Genomic DNA, 17,276 nt, shown 5'->3' on the forward strand with positions numbered 1-17,276 from the left:
CGTTCTTCCAAAGGCCTGAATGACCTTTTGCTGGCTAGGTTACTTCCTCTAGTTTGTATTCAGCTGTCCAGATCTAGTCAGAAGTGTTGAAGTCATTCCATTTCTATTGACTTGCCCAAAGACAGATAGCACAGGTTCTATGCTCTGATTGCTAAGCTTGGGCAATAGGACCTCAAACCAAAGTGGACTGGAGTCTCTTGTTCATAGAGTCATTGTGGAACTATACCTGATCAGTTAGGTGTAACACTAATTTGACCATATGTGGGAAAGTTATGGACCCCATTTTTGAGAAGGAGAACATGTTGGGAGCATAGGAAAGAGCAGGGAGGTCACAGAGGTTACCTTGTCAGGCCAAAGGTTACCTTGGGAACTGAAAGAACATGCAGGAAATACCTTACCAGATACAAATGTCCTCACAGTCCAGAATACCTCTGTGTTCTGGGATTCAGGTTTGCTTGCCAGCAATCAGCACACTTCTTTTCTTACAGGTTGTTTGGTAATCCCTGGTTCTTTGTTCTCTATAAGCCTTTCAGCATCTGCATAGGCATGGGCAACAAAAATGGGACTGCTCTATTTCTAGTGAGAATTCTAGCAGTAGAAGGTATTAAATCAGGGCTAAGAATTTTATTGTCATGTCCCAGGACATTGGTTCAGAGTAGTCTGCCATCCCTCTTTTCATTTGGTCATGCCTGGTCACCCAGGTCAGAAGAGAAGTATCAGGACCTCCTAGAGTAGTTTTATTCAAAGTCAATTTTTTTTTTACTGTAGCCTCCCTTTTTTGTCATACCATTAAACTCAGAGGCCACTAAGGTTAGAAAAAATAAGTCCAAGGTCCTCTTCAGAAGATGCTACAGGTTTTGGTTCTAGAAGGAATAGATCTGAAGCCTCATTGTGGCTTCAGAAATTCTATTGCACATTGATAATAAAAGAGCTATATTTGTGGCCTTCTTAGAACACTGACAAGGTCTGAGGTCCTTTACTCATATGCTTCAGGACTCCTTCAGGCATTGAGGATGTATGAGACATCCTTGTTCGGAAGTGGTAAGTCTGAGGTCCATTTGGGCAATTAGTGAATGTCTGAGGTTTCCTAGTCCTCAAAGTAATAGTGTATCAATGCTCCCTTGAGCACAGAGAGTATCTGGCAGTTAGATGTTGAGGGGGTACATCTGAAACCCCCTTGAGTTATTGGTGAAAGTTGTGAGGCACATTGGTTCTAGACAGATAAGTTCAGGACCAGTTGGGCTATTGGGGAAGATCTGAATATCCCTAGTTCTGAATGGACAGATCAGAAGACCCCTTGGTCCATACAGCAGTTTGGAAAGTCTGTGGTTCTGAAGAATTAGGTTTGAAGCCTATTTGAGAACGACTGGAGAACATTTGGCTTCTAATTTAGACAGAGTATGCCTGAGGGAGGACCCCTTGAGGTCTTGAGAATGATTTGAGCTCCACTTCAAGCCTTAAGAAAAGTGTGACTCTTCCTTGTTCTGAAAGAATATATCTGAGGTCCTTTTGTCAGAATCACAGTTTAGAGGACCCTTGGACAGAATGAGAATGTTTGAGGTGTCCACATGCAGGAGCTATTAAGGATACCATTCTTTAGTGGCAGAAAGTCTCATACTATGTTGGGGAAAACAGAAAGATCCAAAAGTCTCCTGAGTGGCAGGAGAAGATCAATTAGGGGAGTAGAGAAGGCCTGAGCATTCCTTATGCAGTCTTCATGGCAACCTAGAACATCCATATCATGCAGGCCAGCCAGCTGTGTAATTAATCTCCAACATGCTAGGAGGCAGTTCCCAGCTAGGTGTCCTGATAAATCAGCTGCTTACTTCTGAACGTAAAGGACATGGCCTTCTTGTTTCTGCTGACCAAGTTTAAGACATACATTATAGGTTTAGGTATTTACTGGCTACTCTTAGGCTCTAGGATCTTAGGCACAGGGACCCTTTCTTTGGACAGAGGTCATGAGGTCAGAGGATCAGAATAAGAAGCAGTCAGTGCACCTCAGAAAGAGTGAGTTGGTTTGTCACCCATTAGGTCAGATGAAGCAGGTCTAGGGCCACATTGGTCAGAAGAAGCACATGTTATTCTCCATAGGAAAATTGTATAGCTTGTTCTTCTATCTAGAAATTTGTAATACACTCTTATTCAGAAGGAAAACACCTTCTTTTAGTCACAGGGTACTATCTGATACCTCAATGTGCATTTGAGGAAGCTAGGAGTGGAAACAGGTTTGGCAGATGGTTGATGAGAAAAAAAAGTTCTAAACTCCTATTGTTCACATTGGGCAAAGAGTGGGAAAATGTGAGGGTGGCTTGTGGGATAAAAAGAGCTGAAGATGCCATGGTAAGAGAGAATAGGGTCCAATCTCTCCTGTTGAAATGGGCTTCTTTTGCCAAGCTTGGAATCTCTGGTGCCTCTTTGGAAAAGAGTAAGTTGGAGCTTTCTTATGGCAGAACATGTAGGTCTGACCCACTCTTGATTAGAGGACAAATTTTTGCATTCTGTTTTGTCATAAGGAGCATCTCTGAGATAGTTTGCATAATGGGATATTTAAGAGGGACTTTTCTTTCAGCCTGAAACATGCTGAGGCTGTGTGAAGCAACAGGGGACATATCTGATGTCCATTTGTTGAGAAAGAAAAGTCTGAGTCCACACTGGTCAGACTGAGAAAGTACGATGTCTCCTTTAGGAGAAGGGATAGAATTAAAGCTCCCCTTTTGCAGTGGGGTCCTTTGAAGACTGCATCAAACAAAATGTGAATACTTGTGTTCTCTTAATAGTGAAGGGTACCAAAGAGGGTAACCCAATTCTTATTGGAATGCTTTGTCTCTACCTTGATAAGAGAGGGAAGATCTCATGGCACTTGGTTGAGATACGTTATGCCTGAATTTTCCTTGGATGTCAGGGAATTTTGTGGCACTCCCTTTTGAAATTGATCAGATATTGAGCCCCAATAGAACAAGAACCAAAGCTTTGGGATACACTTTGGCACTAATGGAAGTTTTTCCTCTCTCTTGGACAAAATGAACATGTTTTGAGCCCTTCTCAGTAGAAATAGGGTAGCTGACATCCTTTTGGGGTAATGATGAAATTTGACACCGTGATGGGAACTGTTTCCATCTGAAGATGACTCAAAGCCATCTTCATCTGCAGAAGATTTGTTTCTTTTTTTCTTAGATATTTTATTTATTTATGTTTAAACTGTTATCTCCTTTTCCAGTTTCCCCTTTAGAAACCCCTATCTCATCCACCTCCCTCTGCTTCTATGAAGGTACTCTCCCACCCACCAACTCACTCCCACCTCCCTGCCTTGGCATTCCCATACGCTGAGGCATTGAGCCTTCACAGGACCAAGGGGCTCTCCTCACATTGACGTGTGACAAGGTCATCCTCTGCTATATATTTGACTGGAGCCATGGTTCGCTCCATGTGTACTCTGGTTGGTGGTTTAGTACCTGGGAGTGCTGGGGGCTCTGGTTGTTTGATGATGTTGTTTTTCCTATGGGGTTGCAGACACCTTTAACTCCTTCAGTCCTTTGTTTAACTGCTCCATTGGGGACCCCTTGCTCAGTCCAATGGTTTGTTGCAAGCATCTGCCTTTATATTTGCCAGGCTCTGGCAGAGCCTCTCAGGAGACAGCTATATCAGGCTTCTGTCAGCAAGCACTTTGGCATCCACAATAGTGTCTGGTTTGGTGTCTGTATATAGGATGGATCCCCAGGTGGGGCAGTCTCTGAATGGCCTTTCCTTCAGTCTCTGTTCCACAATTTTTCTCCATGTTTCCTCCTGTGAGTATTTTGTTCCTTCTAAGAAGGACTGAGGCATGCACATTGGTCTTCTTTCTTTTTGAGCTTCATGTGGTCTGTGAATTATATCTTAGGTATTCTGAACTTTTGGGCTAATATCCACTTACCATATATGTTCTTTTGTGACTGGGTTACCTCAGGATATTTTCTAGTTCAATCCATTTGCCTAAGAATTTCATGAAGTCATTGTTTTCAATATCTGAATAGTTCTACATTGTGTAAATATATCATATTTTCTGTATCCATTCCTCTGTTGAGTGACATCTGGGTTGTTTCCAGATTCTGGCTATTATGAATAATGCTGCTATGAACATAATGAAACACATGTCTTTGTTATATGTTGAAGCATCTTTTGAGTATATGCCCAGGAGTAGTATAGCTGGGTCCTCAGGTAGTACTATGTCTGTTCTTCTGAGGAACTACTATACTGATTTCCACAGTGTTTGTGCCAGCTTGCAATCTGACCAACAATGGAAGAGTTTTCCTCTTTCTGCACATCCTCACCAGCATCTGCTGTCACCTGAGTTTTAGATCTGAGCCATTCTGACTGGTGTGAGGTACAATCTCAGGGTTGTTTTGATTTCCCTGATGACTAAGGATGTTGAACATTTCTTTAGGTGCTTCTTAGCCATTTGGTATTCCTCAGTTGAGAATTCTTTGTTTAGCTCTGTACTCCATTTTTTAATAGGGTTATTTGGTTCTCTGGAGTCTAACTTCTTGAGTTCTTTGTATATATTGAATATTACCCCTCTATTGGATGTAGGGTTGGTAAAGATCCTTTCCCAATCTTTTGGTTGCTGTTTTGTCCTATTGACAGTTTTCTTTGCCTTACAGAAGCTTTGCAATTTTATGAGGTTTCATTTGTCGATTGTTGTTCTTAGAGCATAAGCCATTGGTGTTCTGTTCAGGAAATTTTTCCCTGTACCCATGTATGTGAGGCTCTAACCCCACTTTCTTTGCTATTAGTTTCAGTGTATCTGGTTTTATGTGGAGGTCCTTGATCCACTTGGACTTGAGCCTTGTACAATGAAATAAGAATGGATCCATTTACATTCTTCTACATGGTGACTGCCAGTTGAACCAGCACCATTTGTTGAAAATACTGTCTTTTTTCCACTGGATGGTTTTAGATCCTTTGTCAAAAATCAAGTGAACATAGGTGTGTGGATTTATTTCTGGGATTTAGTTATTCCATTGATCTGCCTGCCTGTCTCTGTAACAATACCATGCAGTTTTTAATCACTAGTGTCCTGTAATACAGCTTGAGGTCAGGTGATTCCCCTAGAAGTTCTTTTGTTATTGAGAATAGTTTTCACTCTCCTGGTTTTTGTGTTATTCCAAATGAATTTGCAAATTGCTCTTTCTAACTCTATGAAGAATTGAGTTTGAATTTTGGTGGGGATTGCATTGAATCTGTAGATTGCTTTAGGCAACGTGGCCATTTTTACTACATTAATCCTGCCAATCCATGAGTATGGGAGATCTTTCCATCTCTGAGTATCAGGACATTTGTTAGTCTTCTCCTCGTAAAAGTAGTATGTCTGGGAGTCCCATGGAGAGAGGTGAAATGCTTGAGGCTCTCATCATGAATGGGAGTCATTCCCACATACTCTTCTGTAGAGATGGAAAATGCTATGCCTCATTGGGAGTAGCTTTTGGTTTCTTATATTTTTTTGGAAGATGAAGAATGTCTGCTTTTTGACAAAGATATTTTGCAACCATCACATTCTGAAAGGGAAGCTTGAGTTTCCATTTGTTCAAAAGGGGCCTTTTTTGATTTGATTTTGGTAGAATTGGACCATCTATTGATGCCTTGGGGAGGTGGGGGACGTCTGAGGCCATCTTCATGAAATTGTGGGGATCTGGGGCCTCCTTTGGCAGAAACAGAAGTGGTGAAGTTCCCATTGGTCCCAGTTTTAAGTTTTGCACCCCTTTGTCAGATTTGGAAGTTCTTCCTCCACCACCTTTGAAAGAATGGCAAAGTTTTGAGCCTTTGTCTTCTGGTGGCACTGATTTGAGTCCTGCTTGGTATAAAAAGCTATGTCTCTATCATATTTTCTTCAATATAGAATATCTAATGTCACCTTGAGGAGAAGGAGGAAGTCTGAGAACTTTTTTAGGAATGGTACTAGATCTGAATCTTGATTCTGATGTGCTTTTTTGTGGGGTGAAGGGGACTCTACTTTCAGGAGTAGAGGTAGAACTTGAGTCCTTTTTGGCATACTTAGAATGTGTGGGCCTAGTTTGGTTAGAAGGGATATATTTTGAGGTATTAAGTTTGGAAAGGGAATATTTGATATCCCATTCAGGAATGAATCATATCTCAATATATTAATGGTAGAGTAGAAAAGTCTAGGGGTTTTCTTTTGATAAGGGGAATGTCTCAGGCACTCTTCATGAGAAAGGATAGGAATAAAGTCACCATGTGCACAAATGGACAGTCCAGGAAACTCTGTTGAAAACGAAGTTCCCCTATTCTCTTGGGTAGATGGCACAGGTTCTTGAGACCCTTGGGCTGAATGAGAACTCTCCAGAGTTTCCTGGAGAGATGTTAGTGTTCCCAGAATATACCAAAGGTCCAGTGTACCTTCAACAGATTAAAAATGCCCCAGATCCCCTGGCACAGATGGCAAAGATTCTAGAGTCCTTGGCATAGATTATGAAGACTTTACAAATGGTTTGGGTAGATGGCAGAGGTTCTACTGCCTCTGGACTTGGTGGATATGTGAGAGAATCTTGGACAGGTGATGAAAGTTCTATAATCTCTTAGGTAACATGATATTTCCAGAGTGCTTTGTGTGCATGGCTTTAAGCACTGTCGCATTGCTTCTTGGATAGAGGATGAATTTCCTTCATACCCTTCCTGAGGTGGTGACTGTACTAGAGTCACTTGTGCAGGTGCAGATATTTTCTACCTCACTTGATGTGGTAGGGAATATTACAGAGTACCTGGTGAAGATAAGGTAGGTCCTAGGGAATCATGGGAAGATGGAAAATATTTCTGAGAAAATTGGAGAGTTATTGAAGATCCTAGAGAATTCTGTGAAGGTATGGAAAGTCTCAAATTGTTTTGGGATGATATGGAAAGGACTCCAGTATTTTGGAGTCTAAAATTAAATGTCCTGGAGCCCCTGATACAGATATCAAATTTACGACAGACTCTGAGGTAGACAGACAGATTTGAAATTCCATTGGACAGATAGCAATAATTTTAATCTGCTCTGGGAAAATTGGGAAGATGAGTTCCCAGGCAAGAAGACCTGAAACCTCTGTCATCTTGGGCACATGAGAAAGGTTCTATACTCCCCATGGAATCTGGTGAAAGTTTCACAGTCTCCTGTGCAGATAGATGATCATGTTCCTAAAATGCCATGGGCAGACAGGGGAGGCCTCAGAGACAGAGAGACAGGTTGGGACACTCCAAAATCTTTTTGGCCAGATGGAGAAGATTCTAAACTCACTGGAGTAGATGGTGAAGTTTCTAAATCTCCTGGTGAAGCATTGGATATTCCTGGCTTGCAATATGTACAGATGGAATCTTCCAGATTGCCCTAGGAAGATAGCCAATGTACTCCAGCTTCTTGGACAGAAAATGAAGGTCCAAAACTCACTTGAATAGATGATACAGATTCTCAAGTCCCTTGTCCAGATACAGAAATTACCATGAGACCTTTGAAAGAAGGCATAAATCCTGAGGAGTCTGAAGCAGGTGGATTTGTTTGTTGAAACCTTTGTGTAGACTTTAAAGTGGTCCCTGGCAAGAAGCAGAAGGTTATAGAGTACCTTGTATAGGTTTAGAGAGATCAGAAGTCCTTTCAACAGAAAGGAAAGGATTCACAGGCTTTGGGAAGAAAGTATAGGAGTAACTTGGTCAGATAATGAAAGTTGCAAAGATGTGTCATCAGATACCTTGAGTCATTGGGTACCTAGTGCAGATAATGAATATCCTGAGGTAACCTCAGGAAATGGCAAATGTTCTAGAGATCCTTGTGCATTTATATAAATTCTCAGAGACCGTTGGACAGATTTCAAAGTTCCTGTCATCTTTTGAGCATGGTGGGTATATCCCTGAAACACCAGGGTAGATGGTAAATGTGCTAATGTGCTCTGTATAGAAGTTCTGTGTTCCTGTGCCTTGTTTATGTAGGGAAGGACATGAAAGCCCTTGGATAGATGTAAAACATCCTAGAGTTCTTTGTGTAGATATAGACAGTCCTAAAGTCCCTTGTGTACATAGGCAGGGACCCACATCTCCTTGAGCAGAATGAGAAAATACCTGACTCCATTGTTCTTAGGAGGAAAGTCCCAGAGGACAAAGAACTCCTTCAGAATTTTATGATGTATGTATCATTGCCTGGGCTGAGATGGAAAGTTATAGAAGCCCCTGGACTGATCACAAAGGTGCTAGATGCCCTTGGTCAGATGGGAAAGTTTCTGTACCACCTTGGGTAGAAGATGAATGTTTATCAGGTTCTGGGGATGGCAAAACTCCTATAGTTGCTGAATCAGATTAAGAAAATTACATATCCTCCATCACAAATGGCAAGTGGCCCAAGGTGTGTTTGTATTGCCCCAAAAATCCCTGTGGAATACGCTGAAATTTCTTGACTCCTTTGGTTGGAGTACTAAGAACTTTGCACAGGCAAGCTTCCCTCCCTGTCCATGGTAAGTTCCTTTGGCTTTTACGAAGATAACAAATGACCCTGAAAACCTGGAGTAGATAGAGAAGGCTCCTGAGTACCTAGTGCAGATAGAAAAGGTCCTACATCTGCTGGTGAAGGATTCTTGAGATTTCTGCCTAGGTAGTAAATGTCCAGTGTCTCTTGGGGAAGATGGTGAACATTGTGTAACATGTTGGGCAGATGGAGAAAGTCTCATTGCTGCCTAAAATGAAGTTGTATGTTTCAAAGTCTTTTAAAGAGATGAAACATTTTTTATCATCCCTTGTTCAGATGTGAACAGTTTTAGAGACCCTTGGCCAGACTGACAATGTCCCAAAGCCTTATAGGAAGATGACTAACATCCTAGAGTTCCTTGTGCATATAAAGAAATTGCCAGAGGCTTCTAATCAGATAGCAAAAAGATCTGAAGAGTAACTGAGGATTTGGAGTTTACCCCAGAGGTCCTGGATTTGGTGGCAAAGTTTCTGGCACTCAGTTTTGAAGATGTGGGCTGTCTCAGTGTGGCTTATGCAAACATGAAATGCACCCTAGTTACCTGAGTACATAAGAGTTTCTTGTTTAGATTTGGACATTTTCAGAGTTCCTTTCTGCCGATCGGAAAGGTTTGACAACCCCTTATTCAGACTGAGAAGATGATGGAATTATTTGTGATAATGTAAAAAGTTCCAGAAGCCCTTCAGCAAATCAGGAAGTTCCTGAAGTCCCTCAGGTAAATGGGGAATTTTCATGTTACTGAAACTGCTAGGAAACGTACTGAATGTAGTAGAGCCCCCCCCAACAGATTATGATGTACACATCATTTCCTGGACTGAGATGGAAAGTTTCAGAATCCCCTGGGCTGATTTCAAAGGTGCTAGATACTGTTGGTCAGATAGAAAAGTTTCTGCACTACATTGGATAAAAAAGGTGAATGTGTACCAAGTTCTGAAGGTGATGGTGGAAAAGCTGCTATTGTCCCTGGAGCATATTTGGAAGATTCAACAACCTCCCTCACACATGAGAAAGGCCCCACAGTACTCTGGGTCTTTTTGTATTGTCCCCAAATCCCTGTGGAATATTCTGAATTTTCTTGACTCCCTTGGTTGGGGAACAAAGAACAGTCCCCAGGCAAAGGTCCCTCTGTAGTCCTGAAAAGTTCCTTGGGATTTTTGGAGGATAGCAAAGGTCCTTGAAACCCTGGAATAGATAGAGGATGCTCCTGAGCATCTAGTGCAGATTAGTAATATCATACATCTGCAGGTGAAGACAAAAAGGCTTCTTGTGACTTCTGGCTAGTTTTGAAAGGTCTAGTAGGTATTGGTAAAAATATTGAACATTTTACAGCATGCTAGGTGGATGGGAAAAGTCTCATAACTGCCTGGCAAGAAGTTGGATGTATGAAAGTCTTTTTGAGAAGATGAGGCAGTTTCTAGTCCCTTCTTCAAACATGGACAGTTTTAGAGAACCTTAGGTAGATCGGGAATGACCCAAAGCCCAATGGGAAGATGGCCAAGATACTAGAGTTCCTTGTGAAGATAAGGAAATTCTCAGATGCTTTTGATCTGAGAATCTGGTGGCAAAGATCCTAAAAGTACCTGAGTATATAGGGAAGTAACCAGATCCCCTTGTGAAGATTCCTTGTGCTGGTAAGAAAATTACCAAAGGTACTTGGGCAGTTGGAAAAATTCCTAGTACCTAATGATCAGTTTCTTTCTTTCTCTTTTTGGGGGGAGTTTCAAGACAGGGTTTCTCTGTGTTGTCTTGGCTGTCCTGATACTCACTCTGTAGACCAGGCTGGCCTTGAACTCAGAAATCCACCTGCCTCTGCCTCCCAAGTGCTGGGATTAAAGGCATGAGCTACTACCACCCAGCATGATCAATTTCTTTATAACCCTGAGTGCCTGAGGTAGAAGACAAATATTCTTCAGTTGACATGGGCTGTCACCATGTGGCTTCTGAATAGAGGGAAGGTTGTCCAGGCACCTGAGTACATGGTGACAGTAATAGAGAACCTTTTGCTGATTTGTTTTGTTGCAGAGTTGCTTGTGAATATAGGGAAGATCCCACAGCTTTTTGCGAAGATGGGGGAGAGGCTGGACTTTCTTGTGTTGGTAAGGGAAGTCCAAAAGGCTTTGGAGTATGTGGCAATGTTCCTGTAGCCCTTGGGACATATGGAGACATTCCCAAATCATCTGAGAAAGAAGACAAATACTTACCTGTGCAGTGGGTAGACTTGGATGGTCCCAGAATCTTTTGGGAAGATGATGAATGTTGTTAGAGACTATCGAGTATATGAGGAAAGACCCAGAGTTCTCTGAGCAGATATACAAAGTTTGTTAGACCGTAAATGTTCTAGATACCTTGAGACTAATAAAGAAGATTCCTGAGATCTTTGTTCAAATAGTGAATATCTTGTAGGCCTTGTGAGAAATGGCAAAGATCCTGTATCCCCTTAAACAGATGGTGAAATATCCTGAGATTCTACCATGCATGATGAGTTCCCTGGCTTCCGTTGGAAAAATGCTGAATGCTCTAGAGATCCTGAGGTAGATTACAAAGAACACAGAGTCCTCTGACAGACATAGAATGTTCTAGAGTCCCTTAATTACTTCTCAGTGTTAGCAGAATCCCTGACATTGTTTGAGGAGGTTTCTGACCACCTGGTGCATATGATGAGGGTTTTGTTTTCTCCAGGGAAGATACCAAAGTGTTGCGGGAAATATTAAAAATGATCACCCCACAATCTCTTCTGCCCCTCCAGTACATGTTCCTACTCTAATATTTGTACTGGCATGCCACAGCACTATGTCCCGGCTATGTCCCAATGGATATTGCTGGGCTATTTTCTCCCAGCTAGGGAGTTCATCTTGCTTTCATGTAATACCCCACATACCCACATCTTAGCACCTAGTTACCTGGTAGAAGCATGACTCTTAAGGCTTAATTATTCAATTAGATTTATGTAACAATAAGATCACAATTTACCAGATGCCAATACAATAATTTCAGAGCCAATTAATAAAGAAAATTCTTTAACCCAATTATTCTAACCTTGTGAAAATCTTAGCTACTTGTGGCTGTTAAAACCATGTGTGATCAAGATCATCTTTCTGTTCTTCTGCCTCCTTATTGGCTTCTCCTGCTTCTCCTCTGACCTCTCCCACTTCCACACTTTTAGCTCTGCCTCCCTATTCCTGTCCAATCACAGGGCTGTCATTGCTCTAGTGTGGTTGGACAGACAAAATACTACAACATTTCACCTTTCTGTTTAATTTAAAAAAAAAAGACTTTTTCTCAAAATATAAATTGAACATAACTATGAACATATTGTAAATTATACGATATAAGATATATCTAATACCCAGTCCAACATATTTGTCAATAAAATTGAACACTGCCCTCTATCCTAACTTAAAAGACTATAATTCTGCACCTGGCTATGTCTTGGCTTTAGATTGTGCCATTTGAATACCATCCCCTCTAAGTAAAAGCCTGGGTTGCCTAGGGGACTATGTAATTTTTCAACTCCATCAGAAATTTAAGAATGACTGATAATATTTGAAAATATATAAGAAGCCTAACACAGCTTCCAAAAATTTAGTCAATTGATAGAGACTGTTGAACACCTGGACAGTTCTTTACTTCAAAACATTGGAGGATCTGTCTTTAGCCTTCTGGCCCATGAACATCTGACAGACAAGAGAAACAGGAATATTAAGGACTCACCTATGATCTCTCAGCATATTTAAGCTGTCCTAAGCCTGTATGTATGTCTTTTCTTTGGACAGTGTTTGTCACTACACTAATGTGATTGGACAGAAAAAAATGCTGTAACCTCAAAGGTTTTGTTTTTGTTTTTGATTTTGTTTTTTTTTTTTCATTTTCTAGGTAGACAAAGAAGATACCAGAGCCTCTGTAGCAAATAGTGAATATTTCAGAATATCTTACATAGATATAAAATGTCTAGAAGCCTCCTGAAAAGAATTGAAACTTTTCACAGGCCCATGCTCATATTGTAAATTATCTAAAATCTTAGCTTTAGTTCAGGTAACCCCATAGCCACTCTAGTATACAGAGAATATTTCTCATCCCCTTGTGTAGAAGGCAATATTGCTGGCTTCCTCTGAATGTATGAAGTAAACCCTAAAGCCCCTGTATTATGCTCAATGATTGTCTTGATACTGATATATACTGTTCTAGACTATCTTCTTTTGATTGGGATTTTTGCTTTCTCCTTGGGTAGATACCAAAGATTTTAGCTTCCTTTGTGCCAATGGTGATATTCAAGAGTCCTTGTTAAAGGCAAATCCCCTCATGTAGATGGCAAAATATCTAATATCTAGATTCCTTTTGGAGGGTATGGAATATTGCAATGGCCCTTGGATAGTTACCAAAGATTCTAAGACTTGTAGAGTACACAAAGAAAGTTCCTGTGCATCTGAAGCATAGGGTAAGTCTTTTGTACCTTCTCTTGTAACTAGCAAATGGCCTTAAGATCCTTGGCAAGATGAAGAAGATACCAAAGCCTTTGTAGCAAAAGATACATGTGGAGCAGAATGGAAGTTCCTTTGGCTCCTGTGTCAGATGGAGAAATTTCTCAATTTCTCCCCAGATTTGACAAATGCCCAAGCTTTCTGTGTTCTAATTTTAATGATTCCACAAACCATAGAGAAGATACCAAAGGTCCTAGAGCACCTTGGGTAAATGGTAAAGGATCTGATATAGATAATGCAACAGGTCCTTCAGCAGTTTGCAAATGATCTAGAGTTTGTAGGGTAAATGAGACAGGTTGTTAAGCACCTGGCATACCTGTTGAATTTGCTGCAACATCTTGAGATACAAAAGGTGTTTGATTGCTACTGTCAGGATGGTGAGGTCCCTGAGGCCCTGAGGCAGATTTTAAATGTTGATGAGGACCTTGGGTCAATAAAGTCTTAAAAGCTCCTGTAAATCAAAGAGAGGTTTCACTGGCCTTTCAGGAGATGATACATTTTCTATTTCCCCTTTTCTGGACCTGTACAGTTCCACAGCTCCTTGGGTAGAAAAACAAACATTCTACTGATCCCTGAGAAGATGTAAATGAATTCATAATCTCTTTTTCAGATAAGAAATTTTCTAAAGACTTTTGGGCAAAGGCCATATATGCTTGAATTCTTGACAGAAAGGAAGAAGATTCCATAACTCCTTCACCATGGTGTGAATGCTCTGCTGTCTCTTCTGCTGATGAGGAAATTCCAGAACAAATGACAAAGCTCCTAGAGTCCCTGAAATAATTGGAGAAGATTCCAGAACAGTTTGTGAATTTGTCAAATTTCTGAGTCACTCTTTGTCATGTTGGCAAAGTTTCAAATTCCCTAGTGAGAGTGCTAAAGGTTCTGGAGCCTCTTGTATCGATAGTGAAAGACCTAGAGACCCCAGTGCAGATATGGAAAGTTCTTCAGGCTCATTGGCAGATAGCATATGGTCATGAAACCTTGGAACAGATAAAGTTGATTGTAAAACGCCCACTATGCTAATCTTCTGGGCTAGTAGAGACAAGTCTCTTACTTGCTAATTCCTAGGAGTGGTTCAGCTGCAGTACGTGACTGAGAATAAGGATTCTACTTGAACTTGCCCTGGGATAAGTCTCCCTTTTTGTAAGCTTCAATACCCTACTAACAATACTGAAGGCAATTAGTCTGGATGGGTAACATTCTTTACAAAATTCCAGGCCAAGGTTTGGCTCAGCAAAGATTAGGATATTGGAACATCAGTGAGTGCCAGTCAGAAGGCAACTTCCCATTTTATTTAATTATGAATGAATCATATCTTGAAGGGCACCAAGCACGCGAGTTTGCAAGGAAGTATCTCGGCTAAACCTCTGAGTTAGGGAATGCCAAGGAGATGATGCAGGAGACTGGCTTCCATGAAGCTTTTGCCTCATAAACTGCTGTCACACAAAGTGTGCATGACAGGCATCTAAGTATGTTACCATATTGGCAGATTGGCAAGCTTTCAAATTCCCCAGTGAAGGTGCTCAGCATTCTGGAACATCTTTGGTAGATAATGAGAGACCCAGAGACCTCTGTGCAAACATGGAAAGTTCTTCAGGCTCTTTGAAAGATAGCATATTTCAAGAGCCATTGGAGTAGGCAGTGAGAATTGCAGACCCCTGTGCCTAGAGAACTTTCTACAGCCTTAGGGTTAGATGACAAAGTTTCATAAACCTCTTAGGCAGATATTAAAAGTATCTGAGTCCCCTGATTAGTCACAGAAAGTTTAAGAGACCCTATGCTAGATAGCAAATGTTCTAAAGCATCTTGGGCATATTGAAAATGTCTTACAGACCCTTGGGAAGAAGAAGGGTTCATTAGCGGCATTTCAGCTGTTTCAAAGGTTGTATAGTTTCTTCTAAGGTAGACAGTTTCAGAACTGTCAGAGAAAGTCCCTCAGCTACTTGAAAAGATGACAAATGTGTGAGACTTCCTTGAGCAAGTAAGGAAATTCCTACAGGATACTGGTCAGACAGCACATGTCTTGTAAAACCTGAGACATTTTTCAGATGCCCTGGAGATGCCTGAACATGTAAATATATCCCCATATCCACATCCCCCGATGGCAATGGTCCTTTAGTCCCCTGGGAAGACAGGGAATGTGCCATATCACCTGGACCAGACAGAGAATGTCTTAGAGTTCCCTGTGTAGATGTGGAGAGTTCCAGAGTCTGTTGTGCAGATAGGGATTGCCCAGCAGCCCCTTGGGCAGAAAACAAAGGTGCCACACTTCCTTCTGATGATGAAGGACTTCCATGTTGCCATTGGGTAAGTGGCAAATTTGGTGAAGTCTCCTGAGATGATGGAAAAAGGCCCAGAGGCTCTGGAGCCACTGGTAAGGGTCCAGGAGCCACAACAACTGAAGGTGAAATTATAAGAGGTTTGGGTCTAGGTGGTAAAGGTCCTAGCATCTCTTTTGCTGGTTGGCAGGTTCCCACTTTGCTTGGGAGAGGTAACAAACATGCTACAGCCCCTTGGGTAGTTGGTAAAGTAGCAGCAGTAACCTGGGAAGTTGTGGAACTATCCAGAGGCCTTTGCAAAGGCATCAAAGGTCCTGTAAACCCAAGTGAGCATGAAGAAGTTTCCAGAGCCACCTGAGCACAGGGGTACATGTCCTAAAATCCCTTGTGCTAATGAGGAAAGTTCCAGATCTCCTGGGAAGTTGGGCAAATGTCCCGAATACCTTAGTAAAGATGTAAAAGCTTCCTGAAACTCTTGGGCAGATGGCAAATGTTCTATTTTTCTCTGTGCAGACTGGAAGTCAGACAAAGCTTCTGGGGAAGGTGCTGAATGTTCTAAAGAACGTTGGGTAGATGGTAACATTTCTAGATACCTGTGCATAGGTGTTTATGGTACTTGGGACCCTAAGACACATGGCAAATATTCTCCAGCAAAAAGACTGGAGTCAGAGGGATTTTTAGATGCTTTGAAAGACACAGAAATTGTCAGATCCTCTTGGGCTAATGGCACAAATCCTAGAGATTTTTGTGCAGATGTGGACTTTCCCTCAGAATTTTGGACAGATAGGGAAGGTTTTGTAGCTCTTATGTCTGATTTAAAAAGTGACAAGTCACTTTGAGCAAGAACCCTTGCGAGAGATGAAGAAATTTTCCTGAAGCCCTTTGGCAGATGGTGAATGTACTAGAACCCCTGGGGTTAGACAGAGAATGCCCTTGAGTCTCCTGGGAAGATATGGAATGTCCAGCAGACCTTTGGGTAGATTGGCAAGGTTCTATAGTTCCTTGGTCAGATGTGGAATAATTCAAGACCTTTTGGACAGATATAGAAGGTATGGGACTCACCTGAGGAGTAGCTGTAGCTGTTGATTCGTTGGCAGCAGGAGATGATGCATGGGTACTTTGTGCAAATGGGAGAAGGTTGAAAGTGTCTTCCTCAGATGGCCTTAAACTATTGCTTTGTCACAGTTTACATGCTGGGTCTCTATAACATTTACATATTTGGATTGCTTTTGGAAGGTCATATAATTCTCTCCTGAAGGCACAATATGGGTAATGGCTCATATTAGTTGCTCTGCATGGGCCATTCACTTTCATTCCAATGACACAGCTGTTGCATAGTTGCACAGAATGATTTTTGAAAGCCTTAGTCAAGTTGATTCTTTGAAAGGTCATGTTTGTTTAGCAGTTGATACACTGAGAAAGTCTAAAATTGAGGATGTGTATGAAGACAACATTTTACTGACAGAGAAACTTGGCTTGCTTGTTTCACACCTTGCCAGTTTTCTTTGAGCAGTTTTTGATCTTGCTGGATGAAAGGTGTTTGTTTGTTTGTTTGTTTGTTTGTTTAGGTGCTATAGTTGAGTATTGTGAAGGATTTCTGTTTCCCTTTGGCTACACAGCCATGAAGCCTTGCACCATTCAGAAGCACAGGGACACTTTGCTATCATCTAATTATTTCTGTGTCATTGCCTTAGTGCTTTGAGCATGTTCTTTCTCCTTGGAATGCTTCATCACCCCCTTTCTTTGTTTAACTCTAATTTATCCCAGTAATTTCAACTTTAAAGGTTTCTACCACCAGGAAACCCATTCTTTTCCTACAATCTTGTATAACGTCTCTTCTTGGCAATTTTGTAGTTCATTGTATATCCCCATGCTAGTATATATCTTAAGTTTTGGCTCACTTATCTGAATTTCCTGTTGTTCTTTTGAGATCTTGGCAACACTGAATTATACCAGAATAATCCTGCTAGGCATGAAGAACTTACTGTATGGTAAAATGGACAGTAAGTTATGGGTATCAATTCAGATAATAAACAC

General features: G+C 41.3%; 1 pseudogene; it reads right to left on the reverse strand.

Annotated features, from left to right (window-relative positions):
- Positions 1-2,854: 2,854 nt before the first annotated feature.
- LOC116091193 lies at positions 2,855-16,351 on the reverse strand (annotated as a pseudogene).
- Between the last annotated feature and the right edge of the window lie 925 nt (positions 16,352-17,276).

This window comes from Mastomys coucha, chromosome X, assembly GCF_008632895.1.
Source record: "Mastomys coucha isolate ucsf_1 chromosome X, UCSF_Mcou_1, whole genome shotgun sequence".
NCBI classification, from domain to species: domain Eukaryota; kingdom Metazoa; phylum Chordata; class Mammalia; order Rodentia; family Muridae; genus Mastomys; species Mastomys coucha.